This window comes from Pongo abelii, chromosome 7 (genome assembly GCF_028885655.2).
Source record: "Pongo abelii isolate AG06213 chromosome 7, NHGRI_mPonAbe1-v2.0_pri, whole genome shotgun sequence".
Lineage (NCBI taxonomy): Eukaryota > Metazoa > Chordata > Mammalia > Primates > Hominidae > Pongo > Pongo abelii.
In genome coordinates this window covers 34,901,735-34,927,259 of record NC_071992.2, presented here as the reverse complement: position 1 = coordinate 34,927,259, position 25,525 = coordinate 34,901,735, and the positions used below count along the sequence as shown (strand labels likewise).

The following is a 25,525-nucleotide window of genomic DNA, read 5'->3' as shown; positions in this document are numbered from 1 at the left end:
CTAATTAAACTAAAGAGCTACTGCACAGCAAAGGAAACTACCATCAGAGTGATCAGGCAACCTACAAAATGGGAGAAAATTTTTGCAACCTACTCATCTGACAAAGGGCTAATATCCAGAATCTACAATGAACTCCAACAAATTTACAAGAAAAAAACAAACAACCCCATCAAAAAGTGGGCAAAGGACATGAACAGACACTTCTCAAAAGAAGACATTTATGCAGCCAAAAAACACATGAAAAAATGCTCATCATCACTGGCCATCAGAGAAATGCAAATAAAGATTGTTAATTTTAATAGAGTGGTCAGAAAAGTCTTCTTAAATATACCTGAAATAGAGCTAAAAGTCCTATGTAGCTATATAGTCTGCATTTTGTTCTTTTGTAATTTTAATTTTATTTTAAGTTCTGGAATACATGTGCAGAATGTGAAGGTTTGTTACATAGGTAAACGTGTGCCATGGTGGTGCTCTGCACCTATCAATCCATCACCTAGGTATTAAGCCCTGCAAGCATTAGCTATTTACCCCATTGTTCTTCCTCCCCACAACCAGCCAACAGGTCCCAGTGTGTGTTGTTCCCCTCCCTGTGTCATGTGTTCTCATTGTTCTGCTTCTACTTATAAGTGAGAACATGCAGTGTTTGGTTTTCTGTTCCTGTGTTAGTTTGCTGAGGATAATGGCTTTCAGCTCCATCCATTTCTCTGCAAAGGACATGACCTCTTTCCTTTTTATAGCTGCATACTACTCCATGGTGTATATGTGCCACATTTTCTTTATCCAGTCTATCATTGATGGGCATTTGGGTTGATTCCATGTCTTTGCTATTGTTAACAGTACTGCAGTGAACATATGCATGCATGTATCTTTATAATAGAAAGATTTGTATTCCTTTAGATATATACCCAGTAATGGAATTGCTGGGTCAAATGGTATTTCTCATTCTAGGTCTTGAAAAATTGCCACCTGTCTTCCACAATGAACTAATTTACATTTCCGCCAATAGTGTAAAAGTGTTCCTATTTCTCCACAGCCTCTCCAGCATCTGTTGTTTCTGGACTTTTTAATCACCATTCTGATTGGCATGAGATGGTATCTCATTGTGGTTTTAATTTTCATTTCTCTAATGATCAGTGATGTTGAGCTTTTTTTCATGTTTGTTGGCCAAATAAATGTCTTCTTTTGAGAAGTGTCTGTTCATGTTCTTTGCCCAATTTTAATGGGGTTGTTTGTTTTCTTCTTAAGTTCCTTGTAGATTCTGGATATTAGACCTGTGTCAGGTGGCTAGATTGCAAAAATCTTCCATTCTGTAGGTTGTCTGTGCACTCTCATAGTTTCTTTTGCTGCGCAGAAGTTCTGTAGTTTAAATAGATTCCATTTGTCAATTTTTGCTTTTGTTGCAATTGCTTTTGGTGTTTTAGTCATGATATCTTTGCCCATGCCTATGTCCTGAATGCTATTGCCTAGGTTTTCTTCTAGGGTTTTCATAGTTTTGGGTTTTACATTTAAGTCTTTAATTTCTCTTAATTTTTGTACAAGGTGTAAGGAAAGGGTCCAGTTTCAATTTTCTGCATATGGCTAGCCAGTTCTCCCAGCACCATTTATTAAATAGCAAATCATTTCCCACTGCCTGTTTTTGTCAGGTTTGTCAAAGATCAGATGGTTGTAGGTGTATGGTCTTATTTTTGAGTTCTCTATTCTATTCCATTGATCTATGTGTCTGTTTTTGTACCTGTACCATGCTGTTTTGGTTACTGTAGCCTTGTAGTATAGTTTGAGGCTAGGTAGCTTATGATTGTCTTGGCTAACTGGGCACCTCTTTGGTTCCATATAAAATTTAAAGCAGTTTTTCTAATTCTGTGAAGAATGTCAATGGTAGTTTGATGGGAATAGCATTGAATCTACAAATTACCTTGGGTAGTATGGCCATTTTCACAATATTAATTCTTCCTATCCATGAGGATGGAATGTTTTTCCATTTGTTTGTGTCCTCTCTGATTTCCTTGAGCAGTAGTTTGTAGTTCTCCTTGAAGAGGTCCTCCACATCTTCTGTTAGCTGTATTCCTAGATATTTTATTCTCTTTGCAGCAATTGTGAATGGGCATTCATTAATGATTTGGTGCTCTGCTTGTCTATTGTTGGTGTATAGGAATGCTTGCAATTTTTGCACATTGATTTTGTATCCCAAGACTTTGCTGAAGTTGCTTATCAGCTTAAGAAGCTTTCGGGCTGTGACAGTGGGATTTTCCAGATATAGGATTATGTCATCTGCAGACGGATACAGTTTGACTTCCTCTCTTCCTATATAAATACATTTTATTTTTCTCTTGCCTGATTGCCCTGACCAGAACTTTCAATACTGTGTTGAATAGAAGTACTGAGAGAGGCCATCCTTATCTTGTACTGGTTTCCAAGGGGAATGCTTCTAGCTTTTGCCCATTCAGTATGATATTGGCTGTTGGTTTGTCATAAATGGCTGTTATTTTGTGGTATGCTCCATCAATACCTAGTTTATTGAGAGTTTTTAACATGAAGGAAGGTTGGAAATTTTATTGAAGGCTTTTTCTACATCCAAAAAGACAGACAATCTGGTGGGTTTTTGTCTTTCTGTTTATGTGATGAATTATGTTTGATTTGCATATGTTGAACCAGTCTTGCATCCCAGGGATGAAGCTGATTTGATTGTAGTGGATAAGCTTTTTGATGTGCTGCTAGATTCGGTTTTCCAGTATTTTATTGAAGATTTTTGCACTGATGGCCTGAAGTTTTCTTTTCTTTCTTGTATCTCTGCCAGGTTTTGGTATTAGGATGATTCTGTCCTCATAAAATGAGTTAGGGAGATATCCCTCCTTTTCAATTGTTTGGAATAGTTTCAGAAGAAATGGTACCAGTTCCTTTGTGTACCTCTGGTAGAATTCAGCTATAAATCCATTTGGTCCTGGGCTTTTTTTTTTTTTTGGTTGTTGTTGTTTGTTAGGCTATTTACTACTGCCTCAGTTTTAGAACTTGCTATTGGTCTATTCAGGGATTCAAGTTCTTCCTGATTCAGTCTTGGGAGTACGTATGTGTCCAGGAATTCATCCATTTCTTCTAGATTTTCTAGGTTATTTGCATAGAGATGCTTACAGTATTCTCTGATGGTTGGTTGTATTTCTGTGGAGTCAGTGGTTAGGTGCCCTTTATCATTTTTTATTGTGTCTATTTAATTCTTCTCTTTTTTCTTATTAGTCTAGCTAGTTGTCTATTTTATTTTTTCAAAAAACCAGCTTCTGGATTCACTGATTTTTTTGAAGAATTTTTTGTGTCGCTCTCTCTCCTTCAGTTCTGTTCTGATCTTGTTTATTTCTTGTCTTCTGCCAGCTTTGGGGTTTGCTTTGCTCTTGGTTCTCCAGTTCTTTTAGTTGTGATGTTAGGGTATTGATTTGAGATCTTTGTAGCTTTCTGATATGGGCATTTAGTGCTATAAACTTCCCTCTTAACACTGCTTTAGCTGCATCCCAGAGATTCTGGTACATTGTCTTTTTATTCCCATTGGTTTCAAAGAATTCCTTGATTTCTGCCTTAATTTCATTATTTACCCGGAGTCATTCAGGAGCACGTTGTTCAATTGCCACATAGTTGTGTGGTTTTGAATTTTGTAATCTTGAGTTCTAATTTGATTGTACCGTGATCTGAGAGACTGTTGATTTCAGTTCTTTTTCATTTGCTGAAGAGTGTTTTATTTCCAATTATGTGATCAATTTTAGAGTAAGTGTCATGTGGCGCTGAGAATAATATACATTCTCTCGTTTTTGGTTGGAGAGTTCTGTAGATATCTATTAGGTCCACTTGATCCAGAGCTGAGTTCAAGTTCTGAAACTGCTGGAACATATGTTTCTACTGGATTGAGTTATTGTCAGTATTCACAATGTCTTCAGATATGTTCCAGTAGAAACATATCTTACAATATAGATTTTAGGGGGTTGTGATTTATGTTGTACAAAATCCACATATTACTTAGGACAAAAATAATCCTTAGCCAGATTTTGTCTTTTACTCAAGTGTATGCTATGTAATGTTTAATCCTTTTTAAAAATTAAACCTTTTTATTTTGCAATCATTGCAGATACATGGTAAGAAACAATAGAGAGATCCTGGGCACCATTTATGCAGTTTTCCTCAATAACATCATGCAAAACTGTAGAACCATAGTCCAACCAGAGTATTGACATTGATAGAACCAACATACAGAACGTTTCAATCACCATAAGGATCCCTCAGGTTGCTTTTTTATATCCCCAACTCCTATCTCTGACCCATAACCCCTAACAACCACTAATCTGTTCATTTCTATACTTTTGTCAGTTCAAGAATGTTATACAAATGGAATTACATAGTATGTAATCTTTTGGGATTGGCTTGTTCTGATGCAGCATAATTCTCCAAAGATTCATTCACGTTGTTCTGTATATTAATAGTGTTTTCCTTGAGATTTTCTAGGTAGACAATCAGCTTTTTCAAATAAAATTTAGTTTCTTCCTTTTTTTACCTGTCTTTTATTTCCCTTTATTGCCTAATTGCACTTCATAGAACTTTGAGCACTATGTTGAATAATCGTCATTAGGGATGATACCCTAACCTTATTCTCAAGCTCAGGAAGAAAACATTCAATCATTCAGCATTAAGAATTATGTAACTAACTTGCACATTGCGCACATGTACCCTAAAACCTAAAGTATAATAACAATAAATAAATTAATTAAAAAAAAATTATGTTAGCTGAAAGTTTCTTGTAGGTGTCCTTTAATTCCTATTTTTTTGGAGCATTTTTACATAAATGAGTGTTGAATTTTGTCAAATCCTTTTTCTGTATTAATTTTATGACATTTCTTCATTAGCTATTAATATTTGCACTACATTGATTGATTTTTAAATATTGAGCCAGTCTTCCATTCTTGGATTAAGTCTTACTGGGTCATGGTATATAATTCTCATATATTACTGAATTCTGTGTCATACTGTGAAGCATTTTTTTGTGTCTTTGTTCATGAGATATTGGTCTGTGGTTTTTTTGTTATGCTGTTATTCATTACCCAAGTATTTTTATCGTTTTTATTTTGAAATTTAATATGCAGGGGTCTATAATTTTATCAATTTGCAGTATACATTTCAGTATCAGGGTATTTACTAGCTCCTTAAAATGAATTAGAAAATACCCCCTTCTATTTTCTCAAAGAGACTGTATAGAATTACTGTCAAATCTTTACGAATGTGGTGGAATTCTGAAGGAAACAATTTGGCCCTGGAGACTTTCTTTTTAGGAATTTTTAAATAATGAGTTTAATTTTTTTTTTTAGTACTTACAAGGCTATTCAAATAATCTGTTTTACCTTGGGTAAGCTGTAGTAGTTTGTGTTTTCTAGGGAAATGATCCAGTTTGTCTAAATTGTCAGATTCATGTCTGTACAGTTCATAGTATCTACTTATCCTTTTGATGTTTGCAGTATTGATAGCGATATCCCATTTCATCTCTGGTATAGTTAAGTCCTTTTTTTTTTTTTTTTGAAAGTCTTGCTTGAGGTTTGTCAATTAATTGATCTTTTCTAATAACCAGCTCTTTGTTTTATTCTTTAAAGTGTTTATCTGTTTTCAATTTCATTGAGTTCTACTCTTTGTTATTGCATCTTTCTGCTGGCATTGGGTCTATTTTTCCTTTTTTTTATGTTTTTGAGGTGGAAGCTTAGGTTACTAATTGAAGACTTTTCTTTTCTAGAGCATGCATTTAGTGCTATATATTTTCCCATCAGTTCTGCTTTATGTGTCTCACAAATTTTATGTTGTTTTCATTTTCATTCAGTTCAGTGCATTTTTAAAATTTCTTTTGAGATTTCCTCTATGACCATGGGTTATAAAACTATTGTTGTTCAGTTTTCAAGTGTTTGGTGATGTTCCCATTATCATTGTTATTTATTTCTAGTTTGACTCTTTCGTGGTTGGAGAAAGTACTTGTAGTATTTCAGTTCTTTTAAATTTGTTGAGGCTTGTTTTATGGCTCAGGGTCTATCTTTATATGTGTGTTCTGTGAGCACTTGAAGAACATGTATTCTGCTGTTGGAATGTTCTATAAATATCAACTAGATCCTATTGTCTCATGTTGCTGAGTTCTTTCATAGTCTTACTGGTTTTCTGTCCAGTTCTATCAATTGTTGAGTGAGGGGTGATAAAGGCCCCAACTATAATGAATGGATTTATCTGTTTCTCCTTTTAGATCTATCAATCGGTTTCACTTCATATATTTTCCAGCTTTGTTGTTTGCTTCATGCACATTTATGATTGCTATGTTCTTTTGGTAAATCGACTATTTCATTATATAATGTCCCTCTCTGATAATTTCCTTAGTTCTGAAGCTGACTTTAATATTATTAATATGGCCATTCCTGCTTTTTTTGATGGTTTACATAATACACTATTTTATTCCTTTTAATTTCAACCTGACTATGGCATTATCTTCAAAGTGAGTTTATGGTAAACAGTATATAGTGTGTCATGTTTTTAAATTCACTCCGTCAATCTTTATATTTTAACTGGTTTTTCTAGTAATCACATTAGACACATAATTTATCATAGTCTATTGGTATGTCATATTAGTGGTTATCTCATGTTCCTTTATACCCCTCATTTATAACATCACTGTCTTAAATCTTTCCTCTACATATACATCAGATAATTTTACGATTTTTGCTTCAATCGTAAGTCATAATTTAGAAAATTCAAGAGGAGAAATTAAACTTAGTGTACTGACCTATATTTTGCTTACCACGTTCATTGTTTCTAACTGAAATTTCAAGATTCCTTATCAATTTCCTTCGTGTTTGGAGAATGTTAGCCATTCTTTCAGGGAGATAAGCTGACAACAAATTCTTAATTTAAAAAAAGTCTGTGCATGTCCTGATTTCCCCTTTATTCCTGAAAGATATTTTCACCGAGTAGAGCATTTTGTATTGACAGTTGATTTATTTCAGCACTTGAAAAATATCTGTTACTTCCTCATGGTCCCCACAGTTTCTGATGAGAAATCTTCTGTCGTTCAAATTGCTTTTACCATATAGAAAGTGTGTCATTTTTTTTCTTGCTGCTTTCCAGATTTTTCTTTTTCTTCCTTAATCAGAAGTTTAATTACTATGTTTCTTGGTGTGAGTGTCTTTGGTTTATCCTGTTTAAGGTTTGCCCAGCTTCTCAAATTGTAGGTTTAAATCTTTGCAAAATGTGAGAAGTTTTTAAGCCATTATTTAAGTACTTTTTCATTCTCTTATCTTTGCTGGAATCCAATGACATAAATATTTGCTCTTTAGCACAGGGTCTTGTTCATTTTTTCTAGTCTGTTCTAATTTCCTGTAAACTACTTCTTTCCTCAGTCTTTTCCATTCTGTTGTTGAGTCCATCCACAGAGCTTTGCATTTCAGTTATGGTATATTTTAGTTCTATAATTTCTCTTTGATTCTTATTTACATATTTTATTTCTTAGCTTTATAGCATTTTTTCATTTGTCTCAAGCATGTTTATAATCACTTGCAGTAGCACTTTTATTATAGCTGCTTTAAAATCTTTGTCAGATGATTCTAACAACTTTGTTATCTCAGTGTTAGCATCTATTAATTGTCTTTTTTTCATTTAGTTTGAGATCTTGTCCACTGATAACAAGTAACTTTTGACTGAATCTTTGACATTTTGTTATATGAGACTCTGGTTATTATATAAAGCTTCAGCCTGGAGTGATGACTCATGCCTGTAATCCCAGCCCTCCAGGAGGCCAAGGTGGGAGGATCACTTGAGCCCAGGAGTTCCAGACCAGCCTGGGCAACATAGGAAGACCCCATCTCTAGAAAAAATGTTAATGTTAGCTATGTGTGGTGGTGCACATCTGTGGTCTCAGCTACTCAAGAGGCTGAGGTGGGAGGACTGCTTGAGCCCAGGAGGTTGAGGCTGCAGTGAGCCCTGATTATGCCACTGTACTCCTGCGTGGGTGACAGAATAAGACCCTGTCCCCAAAAATATGTATAAAGAAAGAAAGAAATAAGCTTTTACTTCAGCTGGCTTTTTTTGATATTGCTCAGCAGGGAAAAGTGAGGCCCTACTTTATTACTGCCAGAGAGAGGTAGAAGTTTAGGTTGCCCTTTGGCCTTCCTGTAGAGGGATCTACTCGTTACTTCTGGGCAGGGTACAAGTCCTGGTCCTCACATGGTCTCCACTAACACCGTGGTGGGGGTGGCCTCACTACTGAGGAGTAACGCCAAACATTCTGACTCTGCACGGAGCTTCTTTGACACCAGAGAGTAAAGAAGGGAAGGAATACCTCATTAATGCTGGATAGGTGTTGAAATCTAGGCTTTCCATGTGGTCTGTCTGAAAATAGCAGGTACGGACTCTTTACTTCTGGAGGAGAATCAACATCACAGCTCCTTACTTAGCCTTCTGTGACACTATCCCAGCAGGGGTATTGGAGTAGCTTGTCGCAACCTCTTGAGGTGAAAGTCTGGACTTTCCACTTAGTTTTTACTGATGTGGATTGGGTGATGGCTCACTTTTTCCTTTACTTTTTTTGGTAGTGTTTGGCTGGGGTAGGTTGTCTGAAGTTTTTCTGTCTTGCTGGGCTGCTCTACTGTAGTCCTTTGGCTAGAGACAGCAGACTTTTATTGGGGCTGGTTTTTGGTCTACGTATATTGACATTTTGGGGTCGTTACCTTCTTCAGCTCTAGATTGGGAAAGCACAGAAAGCAGAAAAGCACTGCAGTGTGGTCCAGAACCTGTCCCTCCCATTGAAAGCTGCAGGTTCTAATCTTTTGACCATGAAGACTCTTGTTTATTGTCCTTTCTGCTTTGGTATCTGTGCATTTCTGTTGAATTTGTGAGCAGTTCTCTAACACCATTGGCAGTGGAATACTTTTCCATTGTGCTTTCTAACTGATTATGAGATATGAGATGGGATATGAGACAAAAAAAAATCACAAATGTAACTCACCACCATATTATTCCTTACGTTGTGAAGTCTGTAGCTTACTTGCCTTCTCTTCATCTTTCAGAGGCTCCTTCTGTTTGTTCTGTATGTAACGTCCAAGCTTGTTGTAATTAGAGGGAGGAATGGGAAGAAGCGCATCTAATTCAGACTCCCTGAAGTGAAAGTCCTTAAAGCTTCTTTTATTGCTCTCATTTGGTTTGTAGGTATTTTATTTTCATTTTATAGGTGCCACATGGTTCATGTTATGTTCATTCTTAAGTTTATAAATACTCATGTATATAGTTACTATTTTTAAGTCTAATGTTTGTAGGATCTAAAACACTTAAATTCTCCATTGTTCCTCAATTTCTCTTAACCTGCAGGGAGAATCCCAAGAAGCATATATATGTATGAAAAACATTCCAGATAGCATCACATTTTATTACTAATTGCAGTTTTTGATTCCACAACCCTGTATAACTTGGCATTCTGGTGAATTGGACACAAACATCTGTGAATCTTAAAAATAGTGGTTGACTCATTATGGCTTCCTTATGTGTTGGATTAAGAACACAGATCCTGGACTCAGACAGCCTGGCTTCCACACTCTAGCTGGGTGACCATGACCATGAAGAAGTTCCTGAATGTTCCAGTGTCAGTTTATTCACCTACAAAATGAAGATAATATGAGTATTAACTGAAGAGAAATCTGCTGTCATACAAATAGTTTTTGTTTTCCCTGTAGGTAAGGGGAATCTAAGATCATTTTATTCCGGTTGCTTTCTGTATTTTTTCTTTGTCTTTAGTTTTCAGAAGTTTAATTACATTGTGTCTTGATTTGGATTTCTTTGGTTAAACCCGTGTAGGGTTCACCTAGCTTCTTAAACTTACAGGGCTAAGTCTACAGTAAGGCTAAGTATATTAATATGTATGTAGCATTTACAACAGTGTCCACCTCATAAGAACAATTATGGGTTAATGATTAGTATTACCACTGCCTTCCCTCAAGGCAGCACAGAAAGAAGAAAAGTGCTGCAGTGTGGTACAAAACCTCCTCCCATTGAAAGCTGCATCTTCTAATCTTTTGACCATGAGGACTCCTGTTTATTGTTCTTTCCGCTTTGGTATCTGTGCATTTCTCTTGAATATGTGAGCAGTTCCCTAACACCATTGGCACTGGAATACTTTTCCATTGTGCTTTCTAACTGGTTATTATTATACTAATAAAGATCATACCTTCATATCTTTGTAATTGTAGTAAGGTGCACTGCTTTCTTAGGCATTCTAGGAGCTCTTTAGTGTGTGTGTGTGTGTGTGTGTGTGTGTGTGTGTGTTTGCATTTCCAGGTACTAAATTATTTTCTAGGTAAATTATAATTCCATTCACTATATCTTTTACTTCAGTTACACTGCTCAGGACTTGAGAAATGTGATTTTCTTTGCTCTCTTTGTTTTCATTTTTCTTTTTCTGAGACACACATAAGAGTCTTGCTCTATCACCTAGGCTGGAATGCAGTGGCATGAACATAGCTCACTACAGCCTTGACATCCTAGGCTCAAATGATCATCCTACCTCAGCCTCTTACCTTGCACAGCTAGTGCTTTTGTTGTTGTAGAGACAGGGTCTCACTATTTTCCCTAGGCTGTTCTTCAACTCCTGGGCTCATGTGATCCTCCCACCTCAGCCTCCCAAAGCACTGGGATTATAGGCATGAGCCACCATGCCCAGCCTGCTTTGATTTCTTATACAGGTAAAATATCCATCCTCTAATTTCCATGTCAACAACTTCTCTGTCACAATGTCTTTTCTCCCTATGCTCTGCATTCAGGCATCTCATTAATTATTTATTTTTTACTGCCTTCAACCTTTTTATTGATAATTTTATTGCTGTGTAAACATTTCAATATTTTTAGACACTGATGCTCCTTTATTATAGAGTTAGGATGAGCAGAGAAGATAAACCAAATATTTTCTTATCTTCTTCTGGTCTATCTGCATAGGTAAAGAAAAGTCTAGGGCATTTCTTTGTCTGATTTTTTGGGGGCTACAATCAATACAATTTCTATTTATATTTTTTCTTTTATTGTATTTTTTAATATGTATTTTTATGGTCTTTTAAAGGAAATTTAAAGATGGTGGATCAGGTATAACTGGTGTGCTACCATTTTAACATAGATATCTATCAAGGGACATCACCCTATAACTGTTACTCATGTGTGAACTTGAGTATGTACTTCTTTGAACTCAAGTTTCATCATATTTAAAATAGGGGAGGAAGAGAGTGTTAAAATTATGTTTTCCAGTTGCAAACATAATCTTTATGTTTGTACTCACAGGAATGTTTAAATTGTGCGGTAGAGATAATGAAATTTAACAAATGAAGATGATTGAAAAATACATATATTTAGCCCAGATTCAGGCAATTGATTGACTACCAAAAACTCCACTCAAAAATAAATGCCTGTGTAAGGTATAACAATTCTGATACCACTGCACATCTATCTTGGAATTGAACAATTAAGTAAATATGTGGTGGATGGAAACATCTAGGCTTCTCATTACTGGGGTGAGAGTTTACAGGTAAGCAAGGGGAAGAGGCCAAATTAGAACTAAAAGCATTCTAATAGATTAGAATTGAAAACACCCTTATAAACTCATGTTCAGCATAACATACAGTTACATATAGAAATATTTATAAATATGTTTATATACACATAGATTTCCTTGCTCTTTCAACTGAAAGGATCTGGAAGCAACAACACCCCAGGAATAACAAGCACATCTAGCACCCAGGTTTGGGTTTTAATACCTTTCTCGAATAAATGGAGTTAGGGCTCCTTGGAAAATGGGCTGATTCTAAGACTGGGGCAGAATATATCTGTGATGATCCTGGAACATCCTTTAGTACCAAAAAAATAAGGCAGTGCTCAAATAAAATACAACAACTCCACAAGCATGAGGGCATATCAAAGGGACACGAGAATCAACTGAAAGATCCCCCAATGGCCAAAGCCACAGCAATTTGAGCAACAAAATAAGTAAAGTGGTATTAGATTATAACCCAAAGTATAAAATAAATATCCATGAGTCCATATGGATATAAATAGTTGAGTGAATTAGTAAATTGGTGAGAGTAGACAAATCTTCCATGCAGAAGAATCCAAATAATTTGTGTAGATGTTCTGTCCTCAAATAAATAGATCATAACCTCACCACCCCTTAAGAATGAACTGTGGTTGGCGATTTCTTTTGAAGGAGTACAATATAGAATGGAGGAAAAAACAGTACCTTTACAGAGAAATCTGGCAAACACTACCTCAGCCAGGTGATCAAGTTCAATATTCAGCAATAAGTCAGGTTGTTAGTGTGTGCTATTGATATGACATGATGAGAACTGCACTTCACTTCTGTGATAGTCCTCCTGAAAACACACAACCACAGTCTAGTTAGAACATAAAAAAAAAAAAAAATCAGACAAATCCCAAGGGAGGAAAATTCTACAAAATACCCGTTCAGTACTTCTCAAAACTTTCAAGATCATCAAAAACAAGGGAAGTCTGAGAAACTGTCACAGCCAAAAGGAACCTAAGGAGATATTATGATTAAAATGCAACGTCGTATTGTAGTTGGGATCCCGGAATAGAAAAAGGATATTTTGTTAAAAAAAAACCTAAATAAATATGAATTAAGTATAAACTTTAGTTAATAATTTATCAGCATTAACTTATTAATTATAACTAATACACCATACTAATGTAAGATGCCAATAATAGAGAAAATTGGCTGTAGGATATGTGGGAACTCTATCAACTGCAATTTTTTCCTGTAAATTTCAAACGGCTCTAAAATAAAAATACCTGTGGAATAAATGAGTGAATGGAAGGAAACACTGCAGGAAAAAAGGATAGAGATTTTAAAAATTTATGTACTGAAGAGAGCTTTGCAGAAAATCTATTGGATTAGTTTTTAAATATAGACTAGAATAATTCTTTTCTCTTGCAAAAATAGATGCAAAGAAAAGACAAAAAGTTTGAACGCTGTGTAACACAGCCAGCTTGTAGCCAATAGCATTTAATTTCAGTAAATAGCTTATAATCACAATAATCAGGCCAGGGACATTGAGCCAGCCATTAGAACTATTTTTTTCCAATAAAAATAATTGCCTTAATTCAGACTGAGAAAATGTTTGGGGGAGGAGGGTTAGAGTAGTAAATACATCCACCAAAATTATTAATTAGTTTTACACAGCTATGGCTAAAGACACAGAAATAACTGGCTGTTATTAGAGAAATAAACCAAAAGAGGATATGAACAGTATTGCACAATTGTGTTGGTTTGAAACTGTGAGAGTTTCTCAGACTTTGTTTTTGATGATCTTGAAAGTTTTGAGAAGTACTGGAAGTCATATTTTGAAATCCCATTTGATACAGAATCATCTTAAAATGATGTGTTTGTCATGTAATTGTTTTTCATAATGTATATAAATGATACATCAATGTCTTATATTTATAAATACTTCCCAGTAATCTAATGATCATATGCTATTTTTATGCTTCCTTTAATTTTCAAGGAATTTTTAATGCTTCATGATTTTTAGCCAATTCAGTTTACTTTTCCTCCATTACAATAAAATGTTATCAAATTAAATACACACATGCACAGAAGAAGAAGAAAACTCTCATAATCCCATGTTAACTGTTTAAAATGTATTTCCCATTAGGTTTAAGTGCTGGGATTACAGACATGAGCCACTGTGCCTGGCTTATTTTTTAATTTTGAACTATAATTGTGACTATATGTATATTTAATTTGTATTCTGCTTTTTATCAGTTTACTACAGTATTTTTTATATATTTTAAATTTTTAATAATGTGTTGTTATATCTTGATTTACTAGTTTGTTGGATATTTAGAGTTTTTCCCAGGGATATTTTATTCACTCAGGCATGTCCCAATTCCAGAAGAAAAATTGAAACCCAGTGATTTTGTGTGTGTGTGTGTTGTGACTATAGCATTCTTACATTTGAAACTCAGGAAGGAAACAACTGGGGTCTAAGCAGCCAAATATGGAGGTCTAAAATATAAAGGTATTTTTTTTTTTAAACTGCCACATTCATTCCCTTTAGCATCCCAAAGTTTGAGCTCACAGTGTGGTTGGCCATATAATGAAGTGGCAAACGCTGCATCTCAGACATCAGAGAACAAGTGCCTATGAAAGTAAGCTTCTGACTTCACCTTCTCTTGCAGGGTATCGTTCCCCTCAGGAGAACAGTTGTCAGAGCCACACTAAGTCATGTGCTTCATGAGTTTCCAGAGGTAGATCCATGGCAACCTCTGGTAGGACCAGAACAAACACAGTAAGGCACTTCTGGTAAGCATCGTCAGTTAGTTTTCCAGCAAGCCAATGAAAAGGCCTTTCAAAGTTGCCATTGCTTCTGGCAGAAATGTCATGGTACTAGTGATATTTGTTTCATTGGAAGACAATAAATTTTGCCTTAGTTTTCCTGTCTTTACTATCCATTACTGAAGCAGCTACATTGTCTATGATAAATACCCAGGTTTTATCATCTTGTGCCAGGAAAATTTAGGAGCAGAGGTTTAATAGGCAAGAGAAAGGAAAACAGCTCTCTAGTGACAGAGAGGGGAGTTCTGATGGTAAAAGGAAGCTGCTGGTGGTGGATGCGCCAGATTTTATAGTCTGGCTTGGGGAGGCAGTGTTTGATTTACTTAGGGCTCAGAAATTGGTTTAATCAGGTATGACGTTTACATAGGGCACTGGGGAAGGCTGTCTGCCTCACCCTAATCTTCTTATGCAAATGAACTTTCCCCTTGGCCAGCGCCATCTTGTTTGCTCCTTGTACATGTGGCTGGCAGAGAATGCAAGATGGAGCTGCCATTTTGAACACAGTTGGCACAACTGCCAGCAACTATGTCTACAGCTCGATTTTACAGGCTGCTCTTTGTTAGAAAGAAAAATGATTTGGGGCTGCTCTTCACTAAAAGGAAAACCTTACTAAGCACTTTTGTACCCTCACTATATACCTGTTATAAATAAAGTTTTGGTGCCACAAAAGAAATAGCACTCGAATTGAAAATTTTCTTTTTTTTCTTCTCAGCAAGGCAGTTTACTTCTATAGAAGGGTGCACCCTCACAGATGGAGCAATGGTGAATGCACACCTGGACAAGGGAGTTTCGAAAAGGGTCTTATTCCTGACGCACGTGGCCCCTGCTGCTGTGTAGTTCCCCTATTGGCTAAGGTTAGACAGCTCAGGCTAAACTAATTCCGGTTGACTAATTTAAAGAGAGTGACAGGGTGAGTGGTTTGGTGGGAAAAATGGTTATGGCAGAGCAGAAAATCGGAATGAGTCAGGATGGAGCGGATAATCAGAAAAGGTTGCTTTATGAGGAAGTTAAGTTTAAAAGTAGAAGGCAAAGAATTGAACCTACTGACATATTGATTCTTTGAAGAGAAATTTAGAACTCATATCTAACATGCCTAACTCTGGTGTCATTGCATTGCCACACAATGTGATGGGATGTTTCCATATACTGCCATCTGACCTCAGTGCCAATTAGATACATACTTATAAGTCTTGATGTTATATCAGACATGATAATGGTACACTGGACTTGGATACAACAGCCATTTATCAGGCCACCAAGTTATGTTTAGTACATTGAATTTAAAAGGTCTAGTGTTGGTAGGAAACACAGGTGATGGACCTCAATAACTAAAGTGACTATATGCTTCTCAAATTCACCCTTCAAATGACATTAACATTTCCCAAATATAGTTTTACCAGTACTGCCATCTCCAGCCAACACATGTTTAAGTAAAACTTAGGAATGTCCTTGGGCAGCCATCATAAAGGCTCTTCCAGAAGTATTTGTTCCTCACCTGACTGAGCTGAAATACATTTGTTTGTTTTTAAATCTGAGTTCATGATGAAAATGGGAACACTTAAAATATCAAATATTACAGCATGAAAATGCCTTCAGATATTTTCATGATATATCTTAAAAATGATGAACTATAGGCTGGGCGGGGTGGCTCACGCCTGTAATCCCAGCACTTTGGGAGGCCGAGGCGGGCAGATCACAAGGTCAGGAGATCGAGACCACAGTGAAACCCCGTCTCTACTAAAAATACAAAAAAATTTAGCCAGGCAAGGTGGCGGGCACCTGTAGTCCCAGCTAGTCGAGAGGCTGAGGCAGGAGAATGGCGTGAACCCGGGAGGTGGAGCTTGCAGTGAGCCAAGATCGCGCCACTGCACTCCAGCCTGGGTGACAGAGCAAGACTCCGTCTCAAAAAAAAAAAAAAAAAAAAAAAAAAAAGATGAACTATTATTTGAATTAAAAACTCTCCAGTTCATCAGGATTGTAGGCATTAATTCATAAAATATTTATTAAGAACCTACTAGGTGCCAGGCACTGTTCAACTTGCTATAAGGAAAGCAGATAAAATTCCTGCATTGATGGAGCATATCTTTTCCACAGCCCAGAATTAAGGAGCCACTGCCTCCTGAGGTGGTTAGTAATGCCAGGAAAATGACCAGTCCTGGAAAAAATCTTGACCAGACACTGGAAACTCCTTATATTCTACTCTAGGTTCACCTCTGTTGACTTAGAGTGAGCAGACAGAAAGATGACAGAAGAGGAAATCAAAGTCTTCTAAAATGAGAGAGAGAAACTATGAAGCAAGTACTGATTTTCTGATCAGTGAGCAAGTTCCCAATTTTATGTATCTGGGGACTGGGGAAATTTGTTGGTTAAAGGAAAGGATGGTGGGAGGGAAACCAGCAAGACTGAGCTGGATACACTCTACAAAAAACCCTACCATGTAAGACAGAGAAAAGCAATGCTTAATATGCACTAAAATCTGGATGTAAATCAGAGTTCAAAAGCCACACATTGCCCAAGTTAGAAGCAAAACTCAGAATACTGGGTTTTATGACTGGTTTTGAACTAGGAAGCTGCTCAGGTTTCTAAAATTTTGTGGGGTAGTTTTTGGTGATGGGAGGAAGCAGAAGCCAATACTTCAGAAACTACAGAGGACCACGGGGAGTGAGAAAGGTTCATGGCAAGCTAAGGGCCAATACTGTCGAATTAGATTTTTTTTAATCCAACAAGAGCAGTCATTAAATTTAGAGGATCAGTCCTATGTTTCACACTGCATTTAAAGGATGAAAAAGCAGGGCCACAGCTTTGGAATTATTCTCTATCTTGTCTGGATGGGAAAAGGAAAGTCATCTGGGAGCCTGCCAAACATTGTATGGAAAATACAAAAGTGAGCCCAGGAAGAAAATAGTTTAATTTTCCCCAAGGAAAACAGACAAAAGGAAGAAGAAAAGAACTAGAGTATATGATAGAGACAGATCATACTAATTTGCATCCCTTAAACACGGTCTCTCCTCACATCCTTGAAGACATTATTTGGATAATTTACCACTGTTGTGTCAAAAGAAGGCAAAGTAAAGGACAGGCTGTGAAAAGGGGCTCAGAAGAAGTTAGAAAAACATGGACCTTTGTATATTTTCCTGTCATAAAATACTAGTTTGTTTGGGGTGAAGCAAAATGGAGTTGAACTTGGTTAAAGGAAAGGAAGTGAAATGAAGAGTGCCTTTGTTGTTCAGGTGCACGTTGCCTGTGGATTTCAGCCAAGCCACAAATGTTGCATTACCAGCATAATGCTCCTCTACCAGAAACTGGATGCAGCATTGTGGAATTGTGCTCACTGCACATGGTTTGGCCCCTTTTAACACATCAAGTGCTGTTTTTGTTATGTGACAAATAATTTTTGTCTCCTTAGATGAGAGTGACTCTATCAATTTCTCTTAAAACTTGAAGTGAAAAACTATAAGGCATGAATAAATAATTTCTTCTGAATTAATATCGAGTATCATCTTGATCTAAATATGCATCTTCAAAGTGGGAAGGAGAATTTTGGAAAGGTTTATGTCTGTGAAACATTGAGTGAAACAAAAATCTGATCTCCCCCATAAATGGCTACTCTTTAATGGGACTCTTAAACTGAGACAGGAATGGTTGCCTGGTTCGTCAGCATCATAAGGTTTCAAATATTAGCTAGGCATGAAGACTGATACAGTCATTAGATATGAAGAGAAAGAAAGGATTTTTTTCTGCATCCTTAAGGCTGTACTGTGATGTAAACATACACAGACACACACACACACACACACACACACTCACTCTCCAATGACATCAGTCAAAACTTCCTGTGAGCAACTGGGAAAGGGACTTGGCTCAGAATTCCAAGAAACCCAACCTGAGATTTTAAACCACACTTCTTTCCAGTGCTTTCCAATTGATTCGATTTCAATGAAATTATCATTGTCCCTGGTTCCAATAGCAAACTGAAGGGAGAAGTGAATTAGGAAGGAAAAACATTTTGTTGGAAAAAAAGACATGACTCTGTGGAAACATTTCAGAGGGGCCCCAAACAGATGAAATCCAAAGGTGCTATTCCCATGATCTGTCAGGTTACCTGGAAACAGATGTTCCATGGAACTATGGCAGTGGCTGAAGGTGAGTAGGGATGGGAAGATGAGGACAAAGACCCACAAACACCTCCTCTTTCCCTCAGCCTCATTTGTGTTCCTGATACCAAAGCTAAACTGCTATTTGGCAAACGGAGAAGAAGAGGAGAGAGGAAGTCACACACAGTATATTTCCATTTCTTGTCCAGTTTCCAGTTCCATGTCAGTACAGCTGAACCTTGGATGGCCTAGCAACTCCCTAGAGAGGTCTGCTTGGCAGAATGAAGGAGATTGTGTTAAAGGACAGCCTTCTGTGGCTCTCAGTCCACAAGCTGTCCATCTCCTCTGACTTCCATCAGTATTACAGTGATGATAGCAACACAAAGACTACCTCTCATCAAAAATACAAGAATTTTATGCAGGGAAGATACTAGGCAGTGCCTCCTTGGCCAAAGTCCAGTCTGGCTACAGAAATTTGTCTGCAAAAAGAAAATAAAAGTTGCCCTGTGCCTCAGACAGTGGGTGGTCTAAGTCCACACACACACAGCAGCTTCTCCATGACTGACAAATGGGACAATTAGTGGATTATTGGTGTAGTAATGTGAAAATGTCCATTAAAGATAACATGTCTTAGCCAGGCATAGTGACACATGTCTGTAGCCCCAGTAACTCAGGAGGCTAGGGTAGGAGGATCCTTTGAGCCTAGGAGTTTGAGGCTATAGTGTGCTTTGATCATGCCTATGAATAGCCACTGCACTCCAGTCTGAGCAACATAGCACAACCCCGTCTTTAAAAAGAATAGATAACATAGCTTATCAGTTACCACCACTGACATAACCAGAATACTTGACTATAGTAAATTTTGAATTGCATTATAATGTGAAATCAGTTAATTGCCAAAATTAATGTGCTTTTTGACATGAGGTTCTGAACTGCAGGGTGCTGAAAAAAAATTGCCTGTGGTATAGTCAACTATTTTTGAAAGTAGGCAAGAAAAGAATTCAGGTCTCCTGCTGGCTGTTCCAGGCTTAATGATTTACCTTTGGTAGACACAGTGCTTGTTTTGGATTTCACACAAGTTGGCATGAAATCCAGAAAACTTTGAACAGATGGTCCCCAAGGCCATCTATGTCCTCAAGTAAGAATTCAATGCAATGTCTTTTGCTAACAAGAGATGTATGTCAGGGGAGAAAATCTCTCAAAATTTTAGAGAAATGTCTTTGGATATACCCAGGCCTGCCACCCCATCACAAACAGCCTCATTTGAAGGCTTCGTTTCTTACTGGGGTATCCCTGAAAGTCTTATCTAGGACCATATCGAAGAAAACCTCTCAATTCCTGGAGAGTTCTGAGGCTTTCAAAGAATATCCACAGTAGTGTGGAAGCTCTGCTTTCTAGCAGAACTCCTGTGGAACTTCCTGGAGTTGTGAGCCTTATTTTAATTATTTTTAGTTGACATATAATGTACATATTTATGTGATACAGTGATATTCTGATACATGTATAAAATGTGTAATGATCAAATCAAGGTAATTGCATATCCATCACATGAAACATTTATTCTTTCTTTGTGTTGGGAGCATTCAAAATCCTATCTTGTAACTATTTGAAAATACACAAAACTATTGTTAACTATAGTCATCCCACAGTGCTGCAGAACGCTAGAACTTATTCCTCCTATCTAGCTGTAATTTTATATCTATTAACCAACCTTTCCTATCTTCCCCTCTCCTTCCAAGCTTCTAACAACCATAATTATATTTTGATGAGCTCAACATTTTTCAGCTTCCACATATGAGTGAGAATGTGAAATATTTATCTTTCTGTGCTTATTTCACTTAACATAATGTCCTCCAGGCTCATCCGTGTGTACATGTACCACATTTTTTTGGTCCACCCACCTGTTGATGGACATTTAGCTTGATTTAATATAATTTCCATTGTGAATAGTGTTGCAATGAAACAAGGAGGTTGCAATGAAACAAGGTATATCTAAGGACATACCTTAGATATATTGATTTCCTTAATAACCAGCAGTGGGATTGCTGGATCATATGGTAGTTCTGTTTTTGGTTCTTTGAGGAACTTCCATACTGTTTCTCATAATGGCTGTACTGATACATTTCCAACAACAACATATAAGAGCTTCCTTTCTCTGAATCCTCATGAGCATTTTTTTTTTGTCTTTTTGATCACAGCCATTCTAACTGGAGTGAGATGATACCTCATTGTGTGGTTTTGATTTGCATTTCCCTTATGATTAGTGATGTTGAGCATTTTTTTCCATTTACTTCTTGACCATTTGTATGTCTTATTTGGGAAATGTCTATTCAGCTCTTTTGCCCATTTTAAAATCATTATTATTTGATTTTGTTGCTGTTGAGTTCCTTTTATATTCTGAATATTAGTTCCTGGCTGGATAATGTTTGCAAATGTTTTCTCCCATTCTACAGGTTGTCTCTTCACTTTGTTAACTGTTTTCTTTGCTATGCAGAAACCTTGGTTTGACATCATTCCATTTGTCTATTTTTGCTTTTGTGGCCTGTGCTTCTGAAGTCATAGCCATAAAATCAATGCCTAGTCTACTGTCTAATTTTCAGTGATACATTTAAGTCTTTAATCATTTTGAGTTTATTTTTGTATATAGTGAGAGATAGGAGTCTAGTATTCTTCTTCATATGGGTATCCAGTTTTCCCCGCACCATTTATTGAAGATAGTTTCCTTTCTCCAATGTAAGTTCTTGATGTCTTTGTCAAAATTCAGTTGGCTGTAAGTATAGGGATTTATTTCTGAGTTCTCTATTCCGTTCATCTACATGTCCTTTTTTATATCAGTCCCATGCTGTTTTGGTTACTATAGCTTCATAGTATATTTTGAACTCAGATGGTGTGATACTTCCAACTTTGTTCTTTTTGCTCAGGATTGCTGTGGCTCATCAGGGTCTTTTGTGGTTCTATACAAATTTTAGGATTGTGTTTTCTGTTTCTGTAAATGATGTCATTGATATTTTGATAGGAATGCACTGAATCCATAGATTCCTTTGGGAAATGTGGTTATTTTAACAATATTCTTATAATCCATGAGCGTGGAATGTCTTCCTATTTGTGCATGTGTGACTTCTTTAATTTCTTTTATCAGTGTTTTTGAGTTTTCCTTGTAGAGATCTCTTACCTCCTTGATTAATTTTTTTTGTCTCTTTAGCTATTATAAACAGGATTGCTCTATTAATTTCTTTTTCAGCTATTATGTTATAGGAATATAGAAACAGTACTGATTTTTTTTTTTTTTTTTTTTGAGATGGAGTCTTGCTCTGTCTCCCAGGCTAGAGTGCAGTGCTGTGGTCACAGCTCACTGCAACCTCTGCTGCCCGGGTTCAAGCAATTCTTGTGCCTCAGCCTCCCGAGTAGCTGGGACTACAGCCATGCACCACCATGCCTAGCGAATTTTTTTTTTTATTTTTAGTAGAGATGGGGTTTTGCCACGCTGGCCAGGCTGTATGTTGATTTTGGATCCTGTAACTTTACTGAGTTATCAGTTCTAAGAGTTTTTTTGGGGAGTCTTTAGGTGTTTTGATATACAAGATCATGTCATCTATAAAGAAGGACAATTTGACTTCCTCTTTTCCAATTTGAATGTCCTTTATTTCTTTTTCTTGTCTAATTGCTCTGGCTAAGAATACCTATAATACAGTGAGTAGGAATGGTGAAAGTAGGCATCCTTGTCTTGTTCTGGTTGTTAGAGAAAAAGCCTTCAGCTTTTTCCCATTCAGTATTAGGTTAGCTGTGGGTTTGTCACATGTGGCCTTTTTTATGTTGAGGTCTGTTCCATCTATGGCAAATTTGTTGATTGTTTTTCTTATATAGGGATGTTGAATTTTACCAAATTCCTTTTCTGTGTCTATTGAGATGGTTATATAGTTTTCTTCATTCTATTGATAGGATGCATCACTTTTATAGATACAGGTATTTTGAACTACCTTTCCAGCTCTGGGATAAATCCTGCTTGATCATGCTGTATTATCTTTGTGATGCGGTTGGATTTGGTTTGCTAGTATTTTGTTCAGGGTTTTTGCATCTATGTTTATCAGAGATATTAGCCTGTAGTTATTGTTGTTTTTGTTGTCCTCATCTAGTTTTTTTCTTTTCTAAGTTCTGGGATACATGTGCAGAATGTGCAGGTTTATTACATAGGTATACACGTGACAGGGTGGTTTGCTACACCCATCAACCCGTCATCTACATTAGGTATTTCTCCCAATGCTATCCCTCCCAAGACCCTCACTCCCTGACAGGACCCAGGGTGTGATGTTCCCCTCCCTGTGTCCATGTGTTCTCCTTGTTCAACTCCCACTTATGAGTGAGAACACGTGGTATTTGGTTTTCTGTCCCTTTGTTAGTTTGCTGAGAGTGATGGTTTCCAGCTTCATCCATGTCCCTGCAAAGGACATGATCTTTTCCTTTTTTATGTCTGCATAGTATTCCATGGTGTATATGTGCCACATTTTCTTTATCCAGTCTATCATTGATGGGCATTTGGGTTGGTTCCAAGTCTTTGCTATTGTGAATAGTGCTGCAATAAACATGTGTGTGCGTGTGTCTTTATAGAATGATTTATAATCCTTTGGGTATACACCCAGTAATGGGATTGCTGGGTCAAATGGTATATCTGGTTCTAGATCCTTGAGGAATTGACACACTGTATTCCACAATGGCTAAATGAATTTACACTCCCACCAACAGTGTAAAAGTGTTCCTATTTCTCCACATACTCTCCAGCATCTGTTGTTTCCTAACTTTTTAATAATCACCATTCTAACTGGCATGAGATGGTATCTCACTGTGGTTTTGATTTGCATTTCTCCAATGACCAGTGATGATGAGCTTGTTTTCATATGTCTGTTGGTTGCATAAATGTCTTCTTTTGAGAAGTGTCTGTTCATATCCTTCGCCCACTTTTTGATGGGGTTGTTTGTTTCCTTGTAAATTTGTTTATGTTCTTGGTAGATTCTGGATATTAGCCCTTTGTCAGATGGGTAGATTGAAAACATTTTTTCACATTCTGTAGGTTGCCTGTTCACTCTGATGATTGTTTCTTTTGCTGTGCAGAAGCTCTTTAGTTTAATTAGATCCCATTTGTCTATTTTGGCTTTTGTTGCCATTGTTTTTGGTGTTTTAGTCATGAAGTCTTTGCCCATGCCTATGTCCTGAATGGTATTGCCTAGGTTTTCTTCTAGGGTTTTTATGGTTTTAGGCCTTACATTTAAGTCTTTAATCCATCTTGAGTTAATTTTTTGTATAAGGTGTAAGGAAGGGGTCCAGTTTCAGTTTTTTGCTATATTTCAGCAGTGAAGCCATCAGGTCATGTAATTTTCTTTGTTGGGAAATTTTTATTACTCATTCAATCTTGTTGCTTCTTGTTGGGCTGCTCTAGTGTTAGGTGTATGTATATTTACAACTGCAGTATCCTCTTGCTGAATTTATCTTTTTATCATTATATAATGACATTCTTTGTGTGTGTGTGTGTGTGTGTTTTTGAGATGGAGTCTTGCTATGTCGCCCAGGCTGGAGTGCAGTGGCGCGAACTCAGCTCACTGCAAGCTCCGCCTCCTGGGTTCACGCCATTCTTCCACCTCATCCTCCTAAGTAGCTGGGACTACAGATGCCTGCCACCTCACCCGGCTAATTTTTTCTATTTTTGTACTTTTAGTAGAGATGGGGTTTCACCATGTTAACCAGGATGGTCTCGATCTCCTGACCTCATGATCCAACTGTCTCGGCCTCCCAAAGTGCTGGGATTACAGGCATGAGCCACCACACCCGGCCTGTGTTTTTAAACTTAAAGTATATTTTGCCTGATGTAAGTATAGCTACACCTACATGTTTTTGGTTTTCATTTGCATGTAATATTCTATTCCTTCACTTTCAGTCTATATGTGTCTTTATAGGTGAAATGAGTTTCTTATAGACAACATATAGATGGCTGTTTCTTATCCATTTATCCAATCTATATCTTTTCATTGAGAAATTTATACCATTTGTAGCCAAAATTGTTATTGACAGGCAAGGACTTACTCCTATCATTTTGTTAATAGTTTTCTGGTTCTTTTAAAAATTTATTCCTTTGTCTTATAGTTTATCCTTGTGGTTTTTCAATAGTGAAAACTTTTTATTCTTTTTTGTCATTTAGGTATCTGCTCTACAAGTGAGTTTTATACTTTGGTTTATTTTCATAATGGTAGATATAGTCTCTTCACTTCTACATATAGGACTATTTTAAAATTTTCTTGTATGGTTGGTCTAGTGGTGATAAATTCCTTCAGTTTTGCTTGTCTGGGACAGACTTTGTCTTCTTTTTTCCTGAAAGATTGCTTTGCTAAATATGGTATTGTTGCCTGGCAGTTATTTTTCTCTTCACAATTAAAATATATCGTCCCATTTGTTTCTGCTGAGAAAACCTTTGTGAGTCTGATGGGGATTCCATTATATTTGACTTGATGCTTTTCTCTTGTTGTTTTTTAGAATTCTGTTTTACGTTTGACTGTAACACATCTCAAAGAGGACTTTTTGAATTGACCCTACTTATGGATCTTTGAGCTTCCTTTATCTGGATATCTATATTGCTTCCAAGACTTGGGAAATTTTCACCTATAATTTCATTATGTTTTCTATGTCATTTCTCATATCTTCTTCTGGAACTCCTAAAATGCAATTTTTTTTTTCACTTAATGGTTTCCCATACATCACATAGACGTTCTCCATCCCTTTTTATTTGTCTGACTGGGTTATTTCCAGAGATCTTTCTTCAAGTTCAAAAATTCTTTTATCTACTTGATCTAGTCTATTGTTGAAGGTTTCAATTATGTTTGTATTAATTGATTCAATTTCCCATTCAGATCATAAAATGTTTTCCTAATTTTATTAAACTACCCATCTATGTTCTCTTGCTTCCCGCTGGATTTCCTTAAAATCCTTATTTTGAATCTTCTTCAGGTATTTCATAATTTTTTTCATTTGGGTCAACTACTAAAGAATTATTGTGTTTCTTTGAAGGTGT

The 25,525-nt window shown here is 36.7% G+C and overlaps 2 long non-coding RNA genes across 2 annotated transcripts in view; one reads left to right on the top strand and one right to left on the bottom strand.

Moving 5' to 3' along the window:
- Positions 1-16,007, top strand: part of LOC134761918 (uncharacterized) — a 35,148-nt gene extending 19,141 nt beyond the window's left edge. The window contains exons 2-3 of the long non-coding RNA XR_010141085.1: positions 14,221-14,344; positions 15,090-16,007. This is a non-coding gene — a long non-coding RNA (uncharacterized LOC134761918). The remainder of the gene's footprint in view (positions 1-14,220; positions 14,345-15,089) is intronic.
- The window catches only part of LOC129060949 (uncharacterized), a 128,771-nt gene continuing 107,999 nt past the window's right edge, over positions 4,754-25,525 (bottom strand). Inside the window, exons 2-3 of the long non-coding RNA XR_008527858.2 lie at positions 12,263-12,395; positions 4,754-9,642 (exon numbers count right to left, since the gene is read on the bottom strand). This is a non-coding gene — a long non-coding RNA (uncharacterized LOC129060949). The remainder of the gene's footprint in view (positions 9,643-12,262; positions 12,396-25,525) is intronic.